Raw genomic sequence first — 11,407 nt, 5'->3', positions numbered from 1 at the left:
CGAGATAACACCCCCCACTCCCACCTAAGCCCAGTCGTTGTACCGCTGTTACGACAAGATAACAGATGATAACATGGCTGATGCACCGGCTAACACCTGCTGGGAATACCTGCTGTTTGACGGACAGATACCAGAGGCATTGAAAAGCCGCCGCGTCTTCCTCGTTTTCCATTTTTTTTAAAATGTGTATTTTTTTTTTAGATCTGTTAAATTATATATAAAAGTTTTCCATTTTTTTTAAAATGTGTATTTTTTTTTTTAGATCTGTTAAATTAGGGTTGGTCTTGCAACAAATTCCAAAAAAAGAAACAATGTGCTTTTTTTTTTCCCAATTATGAGGATTTGTCGGAAACACTACATATAAATCAGTTATTCAACACATGAGTGTTTTGTCTACTTTCTCATACATCAGGAGTGTAGTAAATTTTCACTTTGCTTGTGACGCTTCCTGAGCACAAAAAGGTTCTCGCCAACAGCAACGTTATTGTTATCATGCCGGCGCGCTCATACTTGTCCCGCAATTATGTCGTATTGCGTTTTTTTGTTTGTTTTTTTCCGATTCCAATTTGTACTTTAGTTCGCTTCAGTTTGTTGCCGTTCAGAGATGACACAAAGGCCCTCAGATTGAGCGAAACGGAGGCATCGTTTGCAGTAGAATACACAGCAAAATTGCCGGGTAATTATTCCGGTGGATGCGCAACAATTTCCTTTCAATTTAGTCGTACGTTATCAATTTCACATTTAACAGGCTGTTGTGTGTTCACCTATCTTGGAAAGTAATCACATTTGAAGTTATTGTACACAAGTGATTTTTCTTCAGCACATTCCAAATGGTTATTCGGTCGTACGTACTTTGTAACATGAATTCAACAGCTCCACAAAGACGTATTCCAGACACAATAGGCGTTGCTGATACAAGTCTCGAACAGTTTCTGCCGACGGGTCCCGGATTTCAATTCGGGTGCTCAGAATGTTGCGTAGTTGGCGAGGAGCATGAGCAGTTTATTGGCTCACGTTTCACTCTCGCCGCAGTCCGTCATCATCCTGAGAAAGTGCTCATCGTCATTCAGCACCGAACTGCACCGTGCAAAGAGCTGATAGATGACTCAAGCCCGTTCATCAATCTAACTCACTGTAGCTTGCGATGACTCTGCGGAGACTGTCGGCTACTTTACTTTAAGAGGTTTGTATTCTTTGTTTTATATACGTAAAGATGATTTCATGATTAAGGAAAATGGCAAATATCGAGATCAAAATACAGTGCGGCAAGTTATTCCGAAAGGCATTTGTGATTGTGATGCAAGTTAAATAGCTTCAGCAGCATTATTAAAACTATTCCATGCATTTATTTGAGTAGGACTCAAAGTTATTTGATGAGCAAATTTAGATTTGGATGTGTGCGGTATTATTGTTCAAGAATGGTTTGACGATTTTAAATCGCTGTCGTCGGCCTCTGACTTGGGTTAGCTTCAATGTGTTAATTAGTATCACTGTGGAGATGTGCCGCATCCTCCCAAACAAATAAGATTCCCATTCCCAAGACTTACTTTAGTGTTTCTGTCTCCCTCTTTGTCTCATCAGTACGTCCTTCCCACCTCCGCAACTGATAATTCTGCCTGCAACTCAAAACACACAAAGGTTATTTATTGCTTGTCGGCGAGTCATTACTTGCTGACGCACTTTGAATGCTTTGCGTGGGTTTAATAAATTCAGGCTCTTTTCTGCCGCCTACGCCAACGTGGCTTCTCACCTCAATGACAAAAGTGTGCGTGTTTGGAAAAAGGTCTGAATCGAAGCCGTAAAACAGAAATCCAGAGGTGGTTTTTTTTTCCCTTCCCACAATGCCAACACATACATGAGTTCCTGTCTTATGGAAAAAAATGTTGAAGACAAAATCATAAGGACACAAATTTAATATAACTGCAGGAAAACAAATATCATGAGAGGATGTATTTCGAGAAATTGACATTTGTATTTTATACACTATGTGAATATAAAAGTCCGAGCCAGACAATGTTTCAGAGAATCATTCCCAATCAAAACTGAGCTGAGTGTTATTAGTCTTCCTATGCCCAGTGCTTGCTAGCTATGTAGCAAATGGTTTGTACTTGTGTTTATGTATTAAGGCCGTGCCTTAACCTGCTTTATATGTAAAATACATTACAACAACACCCACCGTTGATCACTAAATATACATCGATGCATCCTCGTTTACCGAGCAAACGTCTCCTAGCTTAATGCTAATATACCATTTCGATATAACCCGAAAAAGACAAATAGACTGCTCACGAATTTTAGTCTTGATGCTACGGGGAATATAAACCGTCAAACACCAAAGGCGATTACTGGAATTTGGAGACCACCTCTGCTTCTATTTCTTGCTCATAATAATGCCGCGTCTTTAAAATTCTGCAATATAACGCGGGGCACGAACGAAGTACCAAAAATGTGATCCATATCAGGCTCATGCGCAATGTATTAGGTTGCGCCGGCGTGATTCAAAAACTGTTTTGTGTTCCCAATGGAGACGCCGTGGAGGAAAATTCGTCATCTTGGGATGTAGCCACCTTTATATTTGCTCAAATAAAATTGTGGCTGGTCAAATAATGAAGAGACTAACCATGTCAACGAAGTAAGACTTAATTCTGGAGCCCCCCCTCCCCCGAAGAGATTAGTGTGGGTTTTGCAATTGCAGCACTTTTATTAGAGGTAGACATTACTTCTTGATTAAAAGAGGAACAAAAACCGGCTGGAAGCTTTTCGAGATGAAATGATGTTTGCACACTTCCACCAATGGACAACACACATTGACATTGGCAAGTGAGTGGTCTGTGCTTTACTTGGTCGCTTTCCTATTGATGTGTTTGACTGCTTTGTAATGAGGTGAAAAGGAAAAAAAAAACCCTTCCAAGGTACAAACTCTCATCTCGTCACATGCATCGGCATGTCCGCGGTTATGACTGAGGGCTGCTGTTCATATTTGGACTCTCTCATGTAATTGTGCTAACCAAAGATACTCGATCGTTTATATTATGATACATTCAAAGTTGTGACGCTGATGAACACTCATTCATTTTAGTGCATATATTTTGTGATGGTGCACGTGGGTGTGAAAGGGGGGTGGGGGTGGGGGGGAAGATTGAGTCAGATGGTATACAGCCGGTCAATGGTGGAAGATTATGAATAAAAATTCATCCGCGTTGTTTGAAGCCAGTTAAAGAGACGGATCAGGGCTGGATTAGGATGTAGTCTGTGAGTACGCGGTGATGCTCGTGTATATGTCTGGATCGGGCTGTTTCCTGCCACTTCGTTTTTCAGGGACTGTGTATAATATCAAAATGACTGATAGCTCACGCGCTAAACCGCTTGTGTATTCACTCAAGAGGTTGGATTAGACAGGCTTTCAATTTCCTTAAGTGAGGCATTACAAACGCTGTCTCAAATTGATTTTGAGTACTGCACATTGCCCGCACGCTTTTGTTTATGTTTTTTTGTGTTAGAAAACGGTTTTGCTCGACTCTGTTGACAAGCAGTTTGGATTATTTTGTGATTCGCTCTCTCAGAACCCCCGCGCGTATGCACACGCCCGCAGTGGCCGAATGAACACATATTACAAACGTGGATTTCTTCTGCCCATGCCAAAATGCACCGCACTGACCTCGTCCGTATTTTACGAAGGGTTCCTCTTCCTCACGTGTGGGAGGCTCTTTTCTTGCCAGAGGATTAGCAGTGATAAATGCAAATAAAAAGTCCCGAGCCTGATTTGTGTCTGATATTATTTTAAAGTGTCCCCCCCCGACCCTCCAACACATGTGATTCAAATGATCGTCTCAACGGGCTTGGTGAGAGATTAGATCTTCACAGACTCGGATTACATATTATACGAATTATGGTGGATTACAGGTATAAAGAGCAATATCACAAATTTTTACTGACCGACACTAACCGACTAACCAAGCCTGGAATGAGTGCCTTTCCGGTTATTAACTTGAAAAATCTTAAAATGAGGGTTGTGCATTAAAACTGAAGGTTATGCATTCGGATTCTTTTTGACAATGTTTTTCTTAAAATAAGAATGAGAAAGTGATTCAAAAAAAAAAAAAAAAAGAATATGGTTTGTGGATGACTACATTGCAAATGTGATTGAAAAACAGGCAGCTGTCAGCATATTTACCACTCAAGAAGAAGCACGAGGTAAAACATGCAGTGGCAATCAGGACCGCGATACAACGGAGGAAAATGTCAGCGATGTCAAAACTCCCTGAGGGAAATTCAACAAATTAAAAATACAAGTATTTCAAGGTCACGAGAGATTCATCAAGCCAGTAATTTGCAATTAAAACCCTTCTGAATGTGTGTTTTTTTTCACCTTTGGCAAACGTAAGCCTGTCGCAAAAGCTTCGAGAGTGTCAGAAATGTACGAACAGAACATTTCTTTCTTTTTCAGCCCCTAACATCCCAATTAAAGATCAACCTTGATGAAGCCTTCCATTTCAGTCACGTTTGGTGTTGAAAAGGAAAAAAAGAGAAGTCCCTCCACTCAAAGGCAGGTCGTGAATTCGAAATGATGTTGAAGAATGAAGAAGGTGCCATATCTGCACCTTTGCACAATGATTGAAGAAAATGAAAATGAAGAGAGATGAGGTTCAAGGAGAGGAGGAGCAAAGCGTCACAGGAATGAGGAGACGCCACACATAAGAAGTTTGAAGGGCATTGTTTGGTTATGAATGACTCTGAACTTTCGGGATGGTTGATAAAAGATTTTCGAAGTGAATGATGTCTTTTACCTCGTGATGATCCACGTTGGACGATAATTAAAATAAGAACAGATTTTTTTTTCTGATTTTTACATGAGATCACTCAAACCGGTGCTCGGAAAAACAAGTCTTTTGGGGTTCATTGAGGGAAGGGCTACGTAACCAAACCCAGACACGCTCAAATAAAATTGTCCAAGATGAAAATGTAATTTGTGTTTCTCTCTAACATCTGTTTTTTGGGTTGTTTTTTTTAACCAGCCTTGGCATAAACCGTACACAAACATGTAGACCGAAAAGAAAAATATATATTTTTAAATGGAAGAATGCAAATTCATTTGTTTGCACCATCTGCAATGCCTGAATCTCTTCCTTCTCACAAAAACCGAGGGGGTGGAGAAGGGCTACCGACGAGCAGATGGCTCTCATACTTCACATGTTCCAGTTAATCTCTGGATCTCACTGCAACTTTTTGTAACCTGCACTTGCTGGCCCGATCATCAAGCTACACCAGAAGCCATATGGCCGGGACACGCACACAGGTGGCCGCTTTGGCTTACTTCCTCATTGACATGCTTTTGCACAAGTCACACACACACAAAGACACTCGGGCATGGGATGCTATTTTTTTTTTTTTTTTGACATCTTAACTAAGCTCAAAATCTGAGCCCTCTCAATGACAGTTTTAAGTCTCCTCATCTGTCACTGACTGACAATCAGACTGAAAAATACACAGATGACTTGTCCAGCAGCTAATGAGAGACAGGAGTTCGCCAACCTGGTTTTCAATCCATGTGACGGGATTGGAGTGAAAAAGACACACACCTGTTTTGAGTCTGCCTGATGCGAACGGCCAGACGAAGACCCGTAATTGAGAATTGTTGACTTGCGCGAATCTTAGCCTCGATGTTTATCTGTCCATTGTAAAAGACGCATTGTCTATCAATGGACAAAATTCCGCATGCTTGAACACATGGCTCTTGAGTGGATGCACTAAATCGCTGCATGATAGTTTGGGGCTGCTTCACAACCTCAGGGCCTGGATGGACTAGTGTCATGGATGGCTAAATATATTTCTAAGCTTATGAAGCCATTTTTTGAGAAAACCATCTATTTAAGATCAAAGTTGATAGGTGATTCGACAAAACAATGACCCAATGGGAAGTAAATCGAGAATAGACTGGCTTTTGAATGGTCCAAAATTCTATTTACCACCGTGCAGGTCTGATCTGCAGCAACATCTGGTTGAGGTGATTGCGATGTGAACTCTTATCAGACTTTGACTTCCAAAGCAATTAACAAGAGATTTATCCTTTTCCTGATGCCATCAACCTTCATTTGTGAACTATTTTTGGACTTGAATAGTCAACAGACTAACACACACACATAAAAAAGGGTCTATTGATGATAAAGCATACTTTTTACCCGACTTCAAAAGAAAGAATTCCAGCTGCGGTGCTGACCCAAGGTGTGATTGAGCTCCGTGTTGTTCTGCTGCCCCCACATTTTTTTTTACTTTGTTGAGAGTAAATTAATGGCTTCGGCTCCAGCAGGAGTTACAGACAAGGGAAGATAAAGCATCTTGTATTGATTCAACTGCAACATGTCTCTCTTTAGTGAACAAAATCACTAAACTTGGTGGCGGTCAGGATCACGGTTGCAAACTGCCGTTCAAATTCTGGTTCAGTCTTTCAATAAAAATCAAACTTCAAATGTGAATATGAAATCAAAGTGTTTTGGATTCTTTTTCTCTTTACCCCAAATTTGCCATCATCGTCCCAAATGACTATTTGCATGAAAGTTAATTAGAGTGCTCCAAGTATTTCACTTTCCACAACAAATTTAATGGCCAATAAAATCACAAAAGGAAACCAAACCACAGGGTTGATTCAACAATCTCGTGGCTAATTCTGAACAGTTGTACCCCCCAAAATAATTGATTTTCCCAACTCGATTCATCCCCTACTGCGCCACATTCTCATTACCCTTCTGGACGAATGAAGGCTCGTCCATTATGATGTCTTCGGGGATACGGCTCTGTTGAATCCATCCAATGCTCGGTGGGGACATTTATGTAAGGTAACACATCATTACACGAGCGTTTATACATACGGTAATCACCCACTTAAAAAGACCCCATAGGACAGAACCACAGCGTATGGGCCATTTGCACACCCCATGAGTGTTTTATGCACGTGTCCGTTCTGATGCGCGCATACGCGTCTGGGCTCGAGTGTAACCGGCCATCTGTCACGTGCCTTATGGTGACGTTCAGAAATAACGATCAGAAGGAACCACGTGCTTCTTTTACATGCTACTTGAGTTCTTCCGTCCAGCTACCCCGGAAAGCACGCGTGACCTTTTGGTTTCAGAAACGATGTCCTGTATTATATCAGGATTAGGCTTCACGATGCCGACAAATACTATTTTTGAGTGTTGAGAGCAGTGGCATATCCAACGCAAATGTGTTTTCTCTAGAGCAGGGGTGTCAAATTCCATTCACATTGTGGGCCACATACGGCCTCGGTAGATGTCAAGTGGGCCGGACCATTAAAATGATACCATACTCTGCTATAAATAACCAAAATATCATGTCTTTGCTTTGTTTTGATCAAAACAGTGTCCCCCCTAGCGGATACTCCAAGAATTGCACCTTATTAAAAATATTCATTCCATGTCTTTTATGCAATTTTTTTTCACTTTTAAATGATCCTGCGGGCTTGATCGAACCTCCTTGGGGGCCGGTTCCGGCCCGCGGGCCGTATGTTTGACATCACTGCTCTCGAGGAAATACATTTGTTGAACGGGATGCCAACTTTGCTGCTGTGAATTGGGAATTTCTCCATTGCGAGACTAATAAAGGTTTTCTTATCTTATCTTATCTTAAATTTGAGTGCTTTGACGACACCTGTCAGGTATACTCAAAGATCTGGTTTTGAAATGCTCATGTTGAAAGACCATAGGACCCATGACCAGAATCCTTGGCTGTTGTTTTGCAATTTGAAAAAAAATACGCTTCCGGAAAAGCATGCATCCGTGTGAGACTGACAATATTTTTGAAGCAAAACCAAACTGTCAGAGTGTGATTGATGATGCCTATTTTCAGGCATGTTGGTTGCTAGCCCAGGCACAGGCATGGTTAATTCGTTAGCAATAGGTTTGCCGCTAGCCGTTAGCTGGCTGCCAGCGCGACTGTGGGAAATATGATGTCAGAGTCAGGGAAGCATAAAGCAAAGCACAAATGTGAAGAGAAGCACACGACTTATTTTTGAATGTCTTGTGCTCACGGGAGGAATTCAATTTTTTTTTTTTTTTTTTGTAATGCAGAGTGAAATTGAAATTGGGAAGCATAAAGCAAAGCACAAATGTGAAGAGAAGAGCACGACTTATTTTTGAATGTCTTGTGCTCACTTTTTTGTAATGCAGAGTGAAATTGAAATCATCTTAAATTTGAGTGCTTTGACGACACCTGTCAAGTATACTCAAAGATCTGGTTTTGAAATGCTCATGTTGAAAGACCATAGGACCCATGACCAGAATCCTTGGCTGTTGTTTTGCGATTTGATAAAAAATACGCTTCTGGAAAAAGCATACATTCCATGTCTTTTATGCAATTTTTTTTCACTTTTAAATGATCCTGCGGGCTTGATCGAACCTCCTTGGGGGCCGGTTCCGGCCCGCGGGCCGTATGTTTGACATCACTGCTCTCGAGGAAATACATTTGTTGAACGGGATGCCAACTTTGCTGCTGTGAATTGGGAATTTCTCCATTGCGAGACTAATAAAGGTTTTCTTATCTTATCTTATCTTAAATTTGAGTGCTTTGACGACACCTGTCAGGTATACTCAAAGATCTGGTTTTGAAATGCTCATGTTGAAAGACCATAGGACCCATGACCAGAATCCTTGGCTGTTGTTTTGCAATTTGAAAAAAAATACGCTTCCGGAAAAGCATGCATCCGTGTGAGACTGACAATATTTTTGAAGCAAAACCAAACTGTCAGAGTGTGATTGATGATGCCTATTTTCAGGCATGTTGGTTGCTAGCCCAGGCACAGGCATGGTTAATTCGTTAGCAATAGGTTTGCCGCTAGCCGTTAGCTGGCTGCCAGCGCGACTGTGGGAAATATGATGTCAGAGTCAGGGAAGCATAAAGCAAAGCACAAATGTGAAGAGAAGCACACGACTTATTTTTGAATGTCTTGTGCTCACGGGAGGAATTCAATTTTTTTTTTTTTTTTTTTTATGCAGAGTGAAATTTAAATTTGTTCACTTGGCAGCCCCATGCCATGACTATTCAAAAGTTGAACCACAACATAAAAAAAAAAAAAAAAAAGTCCAATTGTATCTGTCGAGGGGCATGAAATAAAACAACAGTGAGAGCTGAATGAGGACGGTCATCGTCTTTATGAACCGCATCCATTAAAAACACATCAGTCAAGTCCGACGGATAACCTTTTGACACGTAGAGTGATGAGTACATTGCTTGGCAATAAGGTTGTCAGTCAACATGATTGCAGAGACCTCCGTAATGTAGCAAAGGACCATCGGGCCGCGACGGCGCGCGTTTGTGTGTGTTATGGAGACAGCAGATATTCAAGGTGATAGTGAGTGATGCCCTTATAATATTTCCGTGTTATTCTCTGCTATTATTGGTGTTGGCTGCAGAGTCACCCTGCTTTATTACTGTCGGAACACTCGCCGCGCTTCCTCCCTCGCTCGCCGATGCCGTTTCCATTGCTCCCTATCCTCCACTCTGCCAACATTCTCTTGTATATTTTGGTCCCGATGCCAACAAACGTCCAGGAGTACCATGAGACCTGTTGTTGATTTCATTTATTTATTTTTTATTCTTTATTTGACCATAATCCATTAGCGTCCCAGTGTAGTATGATTGTAATTTATTTTGGGGGGGAAATAGGGGGCTGTTTGTTGGATGGAAGTTGGGATGATTGATGGAAAAAGCATACGAGTGTTTGGCCAGAAAATGGGATGGAGCCCACTGAAGGATGCTTGTAAACAGGGACTCTGTTTGGGGGGGGTTTGTGTCTCTAATTACAGGTCATGTGTCGTCAGATAATCAAAGCGAGTTGCTGACCGACAATCGTTTTTCCATTCAAACATTTTTCGTCCATCTCTGGGACCGAAATAGCGTACGGAATGACAATGTCGTATGTAAATTGTCATGTGACATAAAAGATCTGGGTGGCAACAACAAGAAATATTGCATTGCTGCATTCGTGATTTTTTTTTGTGTGTGTTTTTAAGACAAATATGTATTTTACAAGCGAGTCATTGAAACTTATTCCGGTGTTTTTTTTACTTGAATTGTATACCCAAGTCTATTACCACAATGTTCTTTCCAGTTATGAAATAAAGGATGCAAAGTGTACACAAATGACATTCTCATAGTTGGTAGAAGTCAGGCAAACTGCTGGTTATAACACACATTTTTATTACATTCTACTTTTTTGGACAGACAAAGTAGGGCTGGATGTATATCTTTCTTTTTTTTTTTTTTGATAGAAAGGCAGAAAGGACACCAGGAAATGAATAATCATCATTGCAGTTTTGTCTTCCTTTGGATAAAATGGATGCAAAGATGTTTTTTTTTTCCTGTCCTTTTTTTGATGGCAATTAAACTTTGACTGTACAACAAGGTGACACATTTTGGAGCATGGCCTTCTCTGCAGTTAATTTCATGGTGGAACAAATTTGGACAGGTAGTTATTGCAGCAGGAAATTACAGGCTAGCAAAACACTGTCAAAGAAACTATTTTACAACAAGTCACAGAGACCATTAAATGCCTTGGAAAGACTTTGACTAAATCTTTTTTTTCCAAAGGCCTTTGTGCGCTCTTCTTGTGCTATTCCAGTGTTGACAGCAACATTTTCTTTCTGGAAAATTTTGCTTGAACTCCAACTTTGGATCTACCGCTACAGAACGTATTAAGCTAAAGCTTTGCATTCTACGTGTACAATAGATTCAATAACAAAGTATGGTAATATACAGTAAGGCCCACCACACATGAAGTGATGCGGCCGAACGTGATGGAATTGACACTCACAAAAGACAAAAAAAAATACAGTTGGCAACTCAGACCGACGCAGTTTTGTTTTTTTTAATAGTTTTTATGGAACCATAAACGACATGGCAAGATTGGAAATGATAGCTCCATCCTCCGACTGCATTTGTGTATTTCGGTGACAGAGACTCTCCACGCTTTGCTTTTTAACCCCAAAATCACCTTTGCAACAGCCAACTGGAACTCGCTTCATACCAAGAAATTATTGTTTTTGTCTTGGAAGCTCATATCATACGACGATGTGATGTTCTTGTTTGGCCTTTATTGGTACAATGTTCTGACACCGATCGCCTGAGATCCAACCAACATACATTCAGCCAGTAAACTAAGTGAAGAACATCGCACACGGCCAACAGTTCGGTCGCATCACTTAGTGTGAAGTGGGCTTTAGAGTGTGTGTGTGTGTGTGTGTGTGTGTGTGTGTGTGTGTGTGTGTGTGTGTGTGTGTGTGTGTGTGTGTGTGTGTGTGTGTGTGTGTGTTCAAAGTGTTTGGACAGTATAATTAGGATGGGCAAAGGCAAAGTAACCCTACTTACAATGCCTCCCATATGGGCCTCTGGGTATTTT

Source organism: Hippocampus comes, unplaced genomic scaffold, assembly GCF_001891065.2.
Source record: "Hippocampus comes isolate QL1 unplaced genomic scaffold, H_comes_QL1_v1.1 scaffold348, whole genome shotgun sequence".
Lineage (NCBI taxonomy): Eukaryota > Metazoa > Chordata > Actinopteri > Syngnathiformes > Syngnathidae > Hippocampus > Hippocampus comes.
This window is presented reverse-complemented; position numbering follows the sequence as displayed.